Source organism: Lactuca virosa, chromosome 8 (genome assembly GCF_052849685.1).
Source record: "Lactuca virosa cultivar CGN04683 chromosome 8, Lactuca_virosa_CGN04683_v6, whole genome shotgun sequence".
NCBI classification, from domain to species: domain Eukaryota; kingdom Viridiplantae; phylum Streptophyta; class Magnoliopsida; order Asterales; family Asteraceae; genus Lactuca; species Lactuca virosa.
This window is the reverse complement of record NC_136433.1, coordinates 284,112,747-284,128,820: the sequence shown is the minus strand read 5'-3', so window position 1 is coordinate 284,128,820 and position 16,074 is coordinate 284,112,747.

Here is a 16,074-nt window from a genome sequence, read left to right as displayed (position 1 = left end):
GTGTCTTTAGTGGCAAGAGGAGAGCAGGAAGATGATGGCATATATCAAATCTGCTCTTCGGGATCAGATGATGAAGAGATGCATAATCCGACGCATGGTGCCATGTTTGCAAAGTATGTGGAGGATTCGGATGAAGAGATGAATGAGGTGACTGGACGATGCTTCGTAACAAAATCTGCTGACAAGTTTCCAATGACAACCAAGGTACATTCTATTCTTGAATCTTTTAATATTCCAATAAGTGCCTATGACTCTGAATTAATATCTTTTGATGAAACTGTTACTTATTTTGACTCCATTGTTGTGTCTGCTAGCAATGAGACTAAGAAATTGTCAATGCAGTTGTTAGAGACTCAGAAGCATTTAGATTCGAAAATAAGTAAGGTTGAGTGTTTAGAATTACAAATCAAAAACATCATGCGCGATAGAGATTCATTATCTAGTGATGTAAAACTTTTGTTAGCACAACGTAATATCTACTGTAACACTGCTAAAAGACTGTATGGAAAATTGACTGATTTGCATCATTCGTGTGAAATTAGCTAAGAGCAACATAGAAAATTATTGTCTTTTCTAGCATTTGAGAGAGCGAAGGTTGATAATATTTCATATGATTGTGAGAAAACCATTGCTGAGTTTGACAAAATTCCAGATGATAGATATGCCTATAGAATTGTCAAAATTAATGAATGTCTGGATACAAATACATTAGTTGATATAGTGAATGATACTTTAACTAAATCAGAACAAATTAAAATTTTGAAAAAGACTGAGAATTCGACATCTGATTTTCAATCTAATTTTGTCGATATTAAAGATAACTCTGACAATATTAGCGAAATTAGTGATATTGAGGATGTTGATTCTTCTCAGTTGTCTGTCATTAATGTTGCATCAAAATCTACAGGAAAAGAAAAACTTAAGGATTTGAAGGTTAAGATTGACACTGACAAACCTTCTACTTCGAAAGATTGTGATTTTGTGGATATCCGAGATAGTCAAATAGATAGCAGTGATGATGAAAATGATGATGATAATTCGGACAAAAAGGAATCATCCAACAAAGATTCGACAGAAAAAGAAATTTCACGTGTTGTAGTTGCTCAAGTGTTAGGAGACACTGAAAATTTCGACAAAGTGTTGTCTGAAAAGAAGCTCATTATTTAGAAATGAATCATGTGGTGTATCCGAATTTCAAGTGTACTGATGATGTTGTTTTTCCAAATCAAGTGTTTGTCACTACTGGAAATGTTGAGAACATTAAACCAGAATTCAACAAAATGGTCGAAGATGACAACAAGAAAACAACAGACGAAGGATTGTTTTCAAATCAAAACACTGTTGAAAATAATATAACGAAGAATTCATATGTTTTTCAAAAACAAAAACCACAACGCAAATGGGTTGAAAAATCGAAAATTGTGAAATAAGTGTCAAAAGAGGTTGTTGCAGAAAATAAAACTGTTGTCAAGTTAAATTCCAAAGAATTTAAGGAACAAATTGATAAGTTTTCAATAGCAAATGCAATTTCAAAAAGACAAGCTCGAAATAATTTTTTTTGGCAAACAATGGATTTACAAAAGCAACAAAATGGTTTCACATTGAAAACAACTGATAACACGAAGTCTAACTCAGCATCTTCTTCAAATCAAACGAAAAATCCCGCTCAAATAAAGAAAACTAAATCTAAATTTGATTAAAAAACAAATGTTTCGAAAGTTTCACACTCATCATTTTCTAAAGATAACAAAAATACTTCAAAGAGTGTTCAAAATCAACCATCAAAACAACGATTTTCAAATCAACAAACAAGGTTTTCTCAAAAACAAAATCTCAAAATCGATTTTCTCAAAATTCAACCATTGGAAACAATGATAGAAGTCGATATGCAATGGCATTTCGTCCGAAATCAAACGTTGATTTTATCCCACAAAAGCTAAATTTTCCTAATCCCACAAGAAAACAAACTCTGAAAGTTTCGTGTGAAAAAGGGGTATCTGCTAGGAAAAAGATAGATCATTGGCTTGAAGGAAAAGGAAAAATGTATCAGTCAAGTAAATATTTTGAGGAACAAATACACGAAGCCTATGTGAAGTATGCGCATACTTCGTCAAATGGAAGTTCATCTTCAAAGGATTCGAATGTTTCAGTCAAAGCATGGAAACCAGTTGTGAAAGCAAAGACTGATTCAACACAAACTAAGAACACGAAGGGTAATGTTAGTGTACATCCGAAACCATCGAAAACTTACGTTTCGGTTCCTTTAAATCATGATGTGGACTTAATTGATAGTCTCAAAACAAAAGTTTGTGATTGGGTTAAAGGTTCATCATTACATTCGATGTTTCAAACTAATTTCCAAGGACCCAAAAAGCCTTGGGTACCTAAAATTTTTCATTAATTGCAGGTATTATGTGACGAGCAATATGATGATAAATGGTATATTGATAGCGATTGCTCTCCTCACATGACTGGGAAAAAGGAGAATCTACGTGATTTTCGAAGTCTAAATAATGCTGGCGTAGTGAAGTTTCGGAACAATCAAAGGTGTCAGGTCAAAGGTTATGGCAAAATAACGAATGACACGTTTACAGTTCAAAGAGTGGCATATGTTGAAGGTCTTCAACATAACTTGATAAGTGTTTCACAACTTGTTGTGGGCACTGGCAATCAAGTTCTTTTTAACGAAGAAGGAAGTATCATTTCGAATGTCAACACAAAAGAGATTTTGCTTAAATAAAAAAGAAAGGGTGATATGTTCACATTGGATATCAATCCAATTGTAGGCAAACCATCTGTATGCCTACTTTCGAAAGCTTCAACGGACATACGTTGGTTATGGCATCGTCGATTATCACATTTAAATTTTCGCAATTTAAATAAGTTGGTACTTGATGATCTTGTTCGAGGCTTACCAGTTTTAAAATTTGACAATAATACCTTATGTGCAGCTTGTGAACAAGGAAAAAAGCATAGGAAAGGTCATCCAATTGTGATAGATTCAAAAATTGTGGAACCGTTGGAACTTCTTCATATTGACCTCTGTGGACCATCAACTGTTGAAACTATTAACAAGAAACGGTACATTTTGGTAATAGTTGATGATTTTTCTCGATTCACTTGGGTGTATTTTCTCAGGTTAAAATCTGAAGTCGCTCAACCAATGATTGATTTTATCAAGAAAATTGAGATGAGTTTGAAAAAGAATGTTTGAAAAATCAAGAGTGATAATGGCGCTGAGTTCAAAAACAATATGTTGGATTCGTACTTAGTTGAGAAAGGAATTTTGCATAACTTTTCGTCTCCATATACACCGCAACAAAATGTTGTAGTTGAACGAAGAAATGGATCACTTTGTGAAGCAGCAAGGACTATGTTAACATATGCGAATCTTCCTTAGTATCTATGGGCCGAAGCGGTGTCAACAGCATGTTTTACTCAAAATCGTTCTTTTATACATCGACGTTTTAACATCACTCCGTATGAGATTATCAATAACTGAAAACCAAATGTTAAATTTTTCCATGTGTTTGGATGTAGGTGCTTTATCATGAATCTCAAGGATAATCTTTCGAAATTTCAAGCAAAAGCTGACGAAGGAATCTTTTTGGGATATTCGCACAATTCGGTGGCATACAGAGTGTTAAACAAGCGCACACGCAAAGTTGAAGAGACATTGAATATTACTTTTGATGATTATTATGTCAAACAAGTTGAAAAACAATTCGAACAAAAATCAATTATTAATGAATCAACAAATGAAACTGAAATTGTGAGTTCATCTGATTTTGATTATGATTTAATTTTTGGTATAACATCACTCTGTATGAGATTATCAATAACTAAAAACCAAATGTTAAATTTTTCCATGTATTTGGATGTAGGTGCTTTATCATGAATCTCAAGGATAATCTTTCGAAATTTCAAGAAAAAGCTGACGAAGGAATCTTTTTGGGATATTCGCACAATTTGGTGGCATACAGAGTGTTAAACAAGCGCACACGCAAAGTTGAAGAGACATTGAATCTTACTTTTGATGATTATTATGTCCAACAAGTTGAAAAAAAATTCGAACAAAAATCAATTATTAATGAATCAACAAATGAAACTTAATTGTGAGTTCTTCTGATTTTGATTATGATTTAATTTTTGGTATACCTGACAGGGTTGTGGTTGCTGAAATGAGTGCAAATGATAACCAACAATCTGAATTGTCGAAACATATTGATGATTCAGAAAATCTTCAACATATTGGTGATAATATTTCAACAACAAATTCTCCAGAAGTTGGCGAAAGTATGTCTAATAATCCAGTGGAGGGGGACCACTTGGATTCGAATACTCTGGTTGAGGGGGAGCATTCTTTCGAGGGGGAGAATGGGAGAATAGTCGAAGATGTTGAGGGGGACCATCAGAATGATAATTCTGTCAAAAGTAGACATGATTATGACGATATGATATGTCTTGATCAAAATGATGAATTTCACGAAATGAATGATAATCTTTCTGTTGCAGGATCTGAAAATAAAGAGATGTACGAAGATGCACCTTTAGAATTTGATCCAGCATATCCACTATTAGAGAAATGGACTAAAACTCATCCGAAAGATCAAGTCATAGGGAATCCTAAAGATGGAGTGTTAACAAGAGCTCAAATTCGTGCGAAAAATGAGGTATTAAATACTCATCAAGACTTTTGCATGTTCAATGTTTTCATATCTAAATTGAACAAAAGACAGTTAAGGTAGGAATGGAACACTCAGATTGGGTTGTTGCAATGCAATCTGAACTGGCTGAATTCAAAAGAAACAAGGTTTGGAGATTAATTCCTAAACCTGAAAATGTTTCAATTGTCGGGTTAAAATGGATTTTCAAAAACAAAACCGACAAAGATAGAAATATTGTACGAAATAAAGCACGATTGGTTGTAAAAGGATATTCGCAACAAGAAGGTATTGATTATGAAGAAACATTTGCCCCTGTTGCAAGACTCGAGGCTGTTCGAATATTTTTAGCTTATGCAGCTCATAAGGATTTCGATGTCTATCAAATGGCTGTGAAATGTGCTTTTCTCAATGGAGAACTCGAAGAAACTGTTTATGTTGAACAACCTCCAGGTTTTGTAAATGAAAAGCATCCTGATCATGTATACATTTTAGATAAAGCTGTATATGGGTTAAAACAAGCACCAAGAGCATGGTATGCAACTCTTACTAGTTTCTTAAAACAGTCAAAATTTAAACAAGGATCAGTTGACCCAACGTTATTTCGAAAGAAAGTTGGGAATCATCTGATGCTTTTTCAAATGTATGTCGACGATATTATTTTGGCTCTACTGACCCTGATTTATAAGGAGTTTGAAAATTTGATGAAAAGCCAATTTGAAATGAGTATGATGGGTAAAATCAATAATTTTCTTGGCTTAAACATTTATCAAAGCAGAGAAGGCATTTCATCAATCAGGAAAAATATACAAGGAATTTGCTCGAAAAGTTTGGATTGACAAATAGCATGAAGTTAAGAGTACCAATGGCGGTTGGCAGAAGGCTATCACCTTCGTTAGAAACACCTGCGGTTGGTCTTACATTATACAGGAGTATGATAGGTTCATTGCTTTATCTTACTGCAAGTAGACCTGATATCATGTTTTTTGTATGCAATTGTGCTAGGTATCAAGCAAATCCTCGAGAACCACATTTAATTGCTATGAAGAATATCTTTCGTTATCTCAAGGGAACAATTTCGTTAGGATTGTGGTATCCTTCGAAAACAGGGTTTTTCATTCAGGCATTTTCAGATGCAGATCTAGGAGGGTGTACATTGGATCGAAAGAGCACAAGTGGTGGTTGTCAATTTTTGGATGGAAAGTTAGTTAGTTGGCAGTCGAAGAAGCAGACGTGTGTTTCGATTTCCACTGCTGAAGCTAAATATGTTGCAGCTGCTGCTTGTACATCACATATTATTTGGATCCAGAGTCAGTTGCGACATTATGCTGTGAATATGAAAAAGATTCCATTGTACTGTGACTCTCAAAGTGCTATACGAATTTGTCATAATCCTGTACAACATTCAAAAACGAAACATATTGCTCTTCGTTATCATTTTATCAAAGATCATGTGGAAGATGGAAACATTGATGTCCATTTTGTAAAAACAACTGATCAGCTTGCTGATATTTTTACAAAAGCTTTGGATGAAAAATCATTTGTTCGAATTTTGACAAGTTTGGGAATGATCGAAGCGAGTTCATTTCCAGGAATGATTTCGAATGTATAACAAAGGAGTGTTGTACAAATGTGTCGATTCAGAAGCAATGATGATTTATTCAGCGGTTACTGTTCATAGTCAACGCTTCGAATTCGACAATATGCATGGTAGTTATGTGGTACAAAGTTTCGTTATCCTGACAAATTTTCGTAAGGTTGTCAAATTTTCGTAGTTTACAAATTTTCGTACGTTTGAAAATATTGTTTTTCGTACGTTTGTATCTTATCTTTATTTTCGAAAAATCAAAAACTACAAAAAGATTTTATTTTGTTTTGTAGTTTTAATTTTCGAAAAATAAAAAATTCCAAAAAGATTTTCTTTTGTTCATTGTTTTCTTTTTCAAAAAATTCACAAAAACACAAAAATATTTTCTTTCTGTTAGAAAAATCAAAAATATCAAAAAGATTTTTGTTATTTTCTTTGTTTTTCCAATGTGCAGATTACACGATTGTTTTACAAGGGGCATGTTTGCGTTTCTATAGGAAGGTACAATTTCGTCAACTATGAACTAGTTAGATTGTCCCTAGAAGCATGCTGCTGCATGTCGACCCAAGCCTCTGTAGACTCAATGTGTGTTTACGAAGGCCTTAATGAAATTTTTCATACGAAAATTTCTTCCCAAGTCAGGCTTATATTCACATTAGTAAATTGAGCTACCTTACTCTGCTCACATGAGTTAAGAGTTTTTTGTTTTGTCCAAAAATGACAGAGGTACAATTCGTCTCTCAAAACCTATCTTTTTCATCACACTGTTCTAACACCTTTCACACACAATGACATATGTCCGAGAGGTCATTGATCAAACCAATCATGACTTAGGCATGTCAAAAATCTGTGCTAATGATCTAACACCATGAGGCCGTGATGGAAGTGAAACCCAAATTTCTATCTTCATAAGGAATTGACGGGGAACTATGTTCCAGTTTTGACGAAACATTTGTTTCAGTACCATTTTTCGAAACTCCAAATTATATTCATTTCGTATGCGCGGTCTTGATCAAACTATCAAAACCCACGATGTTTGTTTCCCAACAAGATCCAACACAAATTTTTTTATGAATATGATTTCCGTGTGAGTTTTGTCTGCTTTCCAAGTTACTGTCAAATTTTTTCAAAGCGTACTTGTCCCTGACTACACTGGTCAAACAGGTAATTTTGGTTACAATTACTCACCTTATGTTTAGGTTGATATGTAACGAAATTCATTAACCTACCCACAAAGCCTGATAAAAGAAGCCCTTCGATACTTCTGTACAAGTATTCGATTGTATGTCACGGGAAAAACACAAGCTGTTGGTCATCTCTCTTGTTGATTAACGAAGCAACCTTTGCCCGGGGTTTCACTGCTTTTGTGTCGAAATTTTTTTTTGACATAACAGATCCAAATTTTCGTTAATTTGCTTCTTATCTACTTCTTTGACACACTGCACTCACGAAATCCTTAAGGTTCTACGTACTACCAACTCAGGCTGATGATTTCAAAAATCTAGCACATGACTTCGTCTCTAAACCCAAAGACGAAAGAGTTTTACCACCATCCGAAGGTTGCTGACGGTTACTATTCTATGAGGATTCACGAACAGACTGTCTGATGAGACGTTTTGTATTCAGTCCGGGTTTCAAGGCGATGTGACAGTTACTTTTTGATGCATGGCAACTTTATCGGCAGACTGGTGCGACTTTCAAGGTGCCACGTCAGATCTCAGTTAATACTTATCCCGCGTCAAATTCAAATTCCAGGGTTACATATAAAAAGGGATTCAAGGGTTCTTCGTCCGTTTATGCACACAAAAGAAAAATTCCCTAATTCTCTTTGTTCTTCAAATCTTCAAACCCTAATCATGGCTGGTGCTGATTCTGCTTCCCGAACAATTGAGGACATCACTTCTCAACCAATAATGAAGATTCAGAGTACGAATTATCAAGTGGAAGGGGATGTTTCGTTATATCCTGAAGAATTGAAGATGTTAATCGTCGCATTGAAAAGTTCTGTTCTTTCAAAGGCGATGTTCAATTCTTTTGTTGTTCCACTTTCATGGCTTTCACAAGCAGGATCCACTGCTACTTACATCAAAGCAATGGATATAATCACTTTTCAACTGGTGAATGAAAAGAAGATTCGATTAACCAAGAAGATCTTTTGTCAGGTTCTTGATATCCCTCATTCTCCAATCTTTACTGATCTTTCGTTTGCCCAAGTAATCCACGTGTTCAATGAGATGGGTCATCAACCACCACTCACCAAGATCAGTGATTTTAAGAAGTCTAGTCTTCCAACTGTTTGGAATTTTTTGTTTGGAATCTTTCTACGCTGCTTGACTGGTCGCATTGTTGGTTTGGACAAAGGACGAATGGAGGTTTATGCCATGGTAGCAGGCTTGTACTATGATATTTCTGTCGACTACTCTACACAGTCGTGGAAGGAATTCCAGAAGAGTGTTGAAAACACGAATGTTGTTCAAGGCATTTCGTGTGCAAGGTATTGGATTTTAATCCTTGGATATTTTTATGACAAAGAAGGAATTGCGGTGCCTGCTAATGAAGAGAAAGCTGAGTTTATGAAGTATCAATTTCCAAATGAGGTTTCTGATGATGCCGAGGTGTTCACACATGTTGCAAGAATTCCTGATGCAATGTTGAGAAGGGTTGAGCCAACAAATTCTGTGTTGATTGGGTATTTGCAAACAATCAATCCTGCTGTGGAAACTGGAAAGTTATTGTCTAAGGAAGATGCTGGTCCTTCGAAGAAATCTAAACGTTCTAAGAAGAATACAAAAGCTACACATGAGAAGCCTCTGCACGAATCTACGAAGTCACCACAAAAGTCTGAAAAATAAGAAGAAAATGTTTCGAATGTTGTTATTGTGCCAGTAGAACATGTTACTGATGTTCATGACAAAGAGACGATTCCATCTAAGTCTGGTGTTTTTCGAAGAATAACAAAGAAAGCTCGTGGTTCTTCAAATGTTCGAAAACCACATGTTACTCATCAAGGGGTAATCATTCGAGAAGTTCCAGCTCCTGTTTCGCCTTCATCAAAGAAACGAAGAGATGAGGATGTGGCTAAACATATCTCAACGAATAAGAGAAAGCAACGAAAATTAGTCATACAAGAGGCATCATCCGAAGAGGAGATAGTTCCTGAAACACCCGAAACTATTTTTCCAACATCAATTCCTAAGAAGACTATGATCATACCACCCGAAGTTTCGTTAACTGAGTCAATTTTTGAGGAGGTTCAAACTTCAGGCATCCCTACACACATATCTAATACGGATGTAAATGTCAATATGGGTGAAGTAAATATGGATAAAGAAATTGTTGTTTCTACTCAAGGTATTCCTACATCTACTACTACTTTCGTTTCTTTACCACCGGTCATTGTTACTATTTCGATCACTACCCATTCACCTACTTTTGATACCATTCTTACTCAACCAATAACCACTTTGTTCTCATCTCAATCCACTGATCCACCCAAAATCGATTCACCTGTTAAAGGTTCACCCATTGTTGAAACTGATAATGAAAACGAGGGTTTTGGAGGAATGTTTGATGAATTGGAGTTTGATGAGGAAGAAGAAAACTTTCCTGATCATATGTTGATGACAATGAAGCAGTTCAAGATTCTGAACAAGAAATTGAATACTATTATTCAATCTCAAGCAGATATGGGGGGAAGTTCGTTTGTTTCAAGTTTGGAAGTTGATAGTATGTTAAAATCGTTCGAAGCAAAGATGGTGAGTAAATTTCTGGGATGGTAAGAGATTCGGAGTCTAGAATTTTGGAAAAGGTTGATCACAATGATCAAAATAATTAGTTAAGAATGAGTTCTCAGCCTTCGAATTTTATGGGGGAGGTAAAAGAATTTAAGCATTTGGTGAAGGAAAGGCATGTTTTATTTGTTCAAGATGTTAAGAAGGTCAGGGAGGATGTCAATTCATTAATTCAAGAACTTCGTGATGACATGATCAAAGAGATTGCAGTTGTTCAACAGGATTATGCATCTCTCAATCAAAAAGTTGACATTATTTGTGATGCTGTAACCAAATATGTCAAGTTGTACGAAAGTTTGAGTCCTCAAATTACACAACTTTCTACAACGGATAGTCAAAGCTTAGTGGAGGTTATATTTTTGCTGAAAAAACTAAAAGACTTGTCAGTTCAGCCTGTTCCATCTTCGATCATAACTCCTGAATTTTTATCTCAGAAGTTCACACAGTTTGAAGCTGTTTTACACAAACAGTTGGCCCCTCTTTCCCGAATTTCAAGCCTTCTACCAACAACAGTTGCCCCGCCTGTTTTCACAGGGGTGAAAGGGGGAGAGAAGAAAATTGGTAATGTGAAGGCTGGTGGTGAAGCTTCGCATGAAGATGCAAAGGTTGTTGGAAAGGTGTTTTCTTCGAAGGTTCCAACAACAAAACCAATAATTTCGACTGCTGGGCCAGTTACTTCAACTGTGGTTACTACAAGGCCAATTACAAGGTCAATTTCGAAAGGAATTGTTATTGGTTCATCTGGTGGGAGTGGCAGTAGTTCGAAGCCTAAAGAAGTTGTTGATGATTCTTCAATCAAAGACAAATGGAAAACAATTTTGATCGAAAAGTCAAAAGAAGAAAAGAAAGCTGAAGCTGAGGCTGAGATTGAAAAGTTACGAATAGTGCAGAGCATAATGCGACTTCGTGCAAAAGATCCACCTGGAATGAACAAGGGTGATCCTGCGAAGCATTACAACTATGAAACGATAAAGTCGAAAGTTGCATATAATCATATGTATGCTTTTGAGAAAAAGCCGAAGCAGAGCTACGTAATTGTCAACTCAGATATGAATCAACTGGATTTTCCTATCAACGAGATGATGTTCATCATGGCTCAGTACAAAATTGCTGAGAAGTTTAACAATGATGATGAGTACACATACATGAAAATCAGGTTTCATGCTGTACTTGGCAAAGTTCCAGAGGAAGTATGGTAACTAATGAAGATAAAGAAGGTGATTAGTATAAACAGGGATGTTTTGTTTGAAAATATGATGCATAATCTTCGATTTTTTGTTTCAAGGGTAAATGGTCAAGTATGTGATTTCTCAGTAGCTGATTTTCCGTTAATGAACTTGTATGATCTTATACAAGTTGCATTGTTGTTAAAGGATAAAGATGCTTCATATCTTAGAGAAACTGATCCTAAAGTGTTTCGTCTTGGGCTTGCTCACATCAAGATTTTCATAGATAACTACTATGAGTGTCTAGCTCTTACTAATGTGGAGTTAGCTACTGCAAAGGGAATGGAAGTGAAAGTTAAAATGGATATTCCGAAGACTCAGACTGAGTTAAAGAATTTTACAGATGGGGAGATCTGCTTAAAACCATTTGGAATGGTCTTCGTAGGAAAGGACAAGAATGGGAAGGCAAAAAGATTCTTGTTCCAGACCAACGAAATCGAAAGATATACAACGTCACAATATACGAACTTTATTGTTTGTATGAATAATTGTTCGAAGAATAGTGTTGGTGACAAGAAGGAGCTGAAAAAGATTATTTCATGGTACTCTGAAATCCGAAGGGTAATGCTGTATACTATACAGATTCTCTTGAACTGAAGGAGTCGACATTATTACAAAGGGGGAGAATGTAAGGGTTGAATTTAGTTGTAATATGTCGAAGTCATTTGTACCCTTTGAATGTTTTGTAATATATTTACTATGGTGTATTTTCGTACGAAGCTTAATTGTCTAAGCCTTAGTATTTTTTGTATGCTTTCACTGTTCCTATAAATATGGAACTTTACTAGAGTTAGATAAGAGTCCTTTTACAGAACCTGTCTATTTTTCTCTGTAAATGTTGAAAGCATAATAGAGCTGAAACCAGATTATATTTACATCGTGTGTTCAATCTTCATTTGTTTTACTCTGATTTGATTCATACTTGATTCCACACTTCTTCAAAACGAGCCCTAGAGTTCTCTCCTCACAAAGCAAACATACCCTCACATGAAACGTGGAACTCGGACACGCTTTTCAGCGCAGATAATCATAGTCCACTTAGTAGACAACCAAAACATAACAATGATAACATCACATGACTTGATCCTGATCAGAGTCCAAGTCAAAGGTAAAAAGTGTGTCTAACTATCACATTAGAAAACTCATCGTACATTTCCCCAAACATGAAAAACAAGATTTCCTACCTCTATCACAATGTCTAACACAAAAATTCAGAAAACTCTGAACTAACACAAAGCAAGCATATAAAGTAGCAAATACAAGCGATCTACTATCACTAGCATCAAACACAAATACTACATATAAAACAAGCACTTAGCTATAAAAGTAATGAGAATACCTCATCATCGCGTCTGGCCTTCTGGGCATTCATCTGAAACGCCCGTGCCTACACTTTTGTTACATTCGTCTTCTTACCACTAAAACCAACATCATCCTTCAGATATGGACACTGACCACTTACACTACATGTCTACCTATAATTATAGAAAAGCAGCTCATTCTTCAATCTTGCTTACTTGTAGCCCAATTTTCCATATCGTATACAACTTATATTATTGCTACTGCATGGACCCTTGTAAGAGGAGTGGCACTTCATGCAGTAACCTGAATTGTCACCCTTTTTATCCTAATGACCCTTCTTCTTCTTTGAGGATTCAGAAGAACCCCCCTCCCCCACCACCTTCCTCTTCTCCTCGTGCTATGTAGTAGCACAACCTGGTGTAGACAAATCATCTTCTGCCCTAAGAGCCTCATTAATGGAAGTCGCTAGAGTTCTGCACTGCCTTACTGTCGCCCGTACTCGGCATGTAGTCCCTCTACATAATGCTCCACCTGTTAAGCATCGGTGGGGCAGTAACCCTTCGCAAATTGCAGCTTCTCGGAGAACATGGTGTTATACTTTGCAATGGACATAGTCCCCTTCTCTAATTTCAGGAACTCTCGCTCAATCATACGAATTTGCCCATGAGTGCAAAAGCGATCTTTTACTTTCCGACTAAAAATCTCCCATTGCGTAACACAACGTGCAGACTCAATCATACAAATTTGCCCAGGATCCATCAACTCCCACCAGTTGAGGGCATCACCCTCCAACTTCAAAATCGCATAGTTGACCTTATGTGACTTGGTAAAATCGACTGAGTGGAAGATCTAGTTCATCTTGTGCAACCACTACATACATAATGTCAGGTACGCTTCTCCGTGGAAGATAGAGGGCTTGCAGTTCGTGAACGTCTTGAATGAACTGCCCCGACACACAACACGATCCCTGACAGCCTCCTCGCACTGCTCCCTGGTCACCGAACAGCTCTCGGCTTCTACTTCTTGTGTCTCCTCCGCGTTCTTGCCCTCATGTGGTAATATTTCAACAGCACGCATGGCCCGCTACATCTACACCAACACTTTGTCATGATCCTGGAGCTACTCCTGGAGATTCGTGATAACAACAACACTAATGGTGATGTGTGCACTCTACGTCGATTGAGATCGTGGCTCACTGATAACCAATGGGGTATGAATGCAAATGGTGCTGTCCTTGGAATGCAGTCACCCTGGTTGCCACCCGCATCTCCCGCGTTTACATTTCCTTCAATGTTCGACATTTCCCTAAGTAACAAAGAGTTTTAGATTCACATATAATATTTGGAAGGGAAAATTCAGAAAGTTACAAGAAACTATCTTATATCTCTCAGCAAACACCCCCCCTTTAAGTTTCTAAAGTAACCTAAATGAGCCAATCTACACTGTGAGTCTGAATATCAGCCTCTATACACAGTTTGCTAACAGCATGGCTCTGATACCAACTTGTAACACCGTGATTTTTCACCCAAATTTTTCTTTTTATTTTAAACACTTTTTAACATAACAATGCAACAAGAGTCTTATTTAAAGCTTATTTGAAACATCACCAATGTTACTTAAATATAAAAAGCAACTTCTTTCAAAAGTTGAAGTTCACTAAACCAACACCAAACAAGTTTTCAAAACCAAGAGTAAATGAAATCTCATTGACAAGTCCAAAGTGTTATCATCACTAAAAATATGCTAAATGTAACTACCCAAGGTCATCCTCACCAATCCATCAAACTATGCTACATGTACCAATGCAACGTAAACAGCAAGAAAATAGACAAGTGCCACAATACACTAAGTAAGCAAATCATAAGTACGATGTGATGGAACGCACATATCCCAAATGGGGCAAACAAAGCATCATATAAGCATGCATTCAAACACTCACATAGCATGACATCAAATGCATCACATTGTGAACACAATAATTCTCAAATAATGTTATTCTTCTTTAGAGCTTTTACATTTAGTTACACTTCGTTTTTCATCTTTGTAACTAATTATTACTTCATTCATCAATATAATATTATAAGATAATATTAATCTTCATTTTCATCATTAATGATAACTTTCCTCTAATCACATTTGTAATTATTATCAAATACTTCCTATTTATAGGTCTATATATTCATCAGTAAACCCAAGGTAAGTATCTTGTTTACTACTAACGTGATCGGCACAACCCAATGCACTAAGTGAGGCGTGAGTCTCACCCGTAACATTGTCCCCGGTTGTTGGTGCATTCGATACTCCGATGTTGTGTATACAAGTACATGCGTTCTCGTTAAGGATTGGTAAAAACAATACCAATGGCATCTGGTTACACCTCCTAAAACCCACGTGGTATTTGCATGAATGTTCCATCAATCGTCAACACCACACTAGTCCTAGAAACCGTGAACCATTCCCCGAGTGGTTGTCTAGAAAAACCACTCGGTGTTATTTTTGGCTTAAGCTCTTATCCTATAAGTATATTCAACCCACTAGGCCATCATATAATCTGCATAGGGTACACACTAAACCTTCCTAAGTAATCATGCATAATTATTATCATCTTTTAAGAGCATGATGCTTCTCAAGTTACTCATTATGAAGACATGCAAATGAGTTATTACAAGTTAACCATTTTACATCAACATACAATATAATGCACCTATCATCACAACATCATTATGGCATATCACAACACTAGCATGTTTTGTCCTAATCGTCATAGACAAATATTTCCAAGAAATTATAACATACATACATCACATATAAACAATACAAAACCCTCTTCCTATCATGGACCTAATGCACATCTTGCATCAATAGATTAAAATAAGAGTCTAACATGTAATACATCCTAACACTTATACACTACAAATAGTCACCATTATCAGTAACCTATCATTCACAAAAGGGTTACATACAACCTATACAACCTAGGTTCATTCCAAACCGTCTAAAATATGGAATTCCCTAACAAAATACTTAATTTCCACAAAGATTGACTCACCTTTGTCAAAAAGCGTCATTTCCACACTTCAAATCTTGTAAGTACTTGATGTATCATTATATACTCTAATAATACACAAACAAGTATACTACTAGATGATTTCAAGGTTAAAAAATGGATATTCTATACCGCTATAGACGAAATACTCGAATAACTTTCAAGATTTTTTACACGAAACAACAGCCTGCTCAAGGCCATTTTAACATACCCAAATCATGCAAAAGTTAAAATATTTATCCATATTACAATAGTTTAGTCTTTTAGCTTTCCAAGGACTACTTATATAGGTCCATATGATTTTTGTAGAGTTTTCTATGGATTTTACAAAACTGCATAAAAATGTAGCTAATTCCATACCAGTCTATGAAAACAACAATTTTCACCTTAGTTATATTCAACATCAGGTCAAGGGAAAAATCAGGGACATACTAGACTCAAAATTTGAACTTTGAGA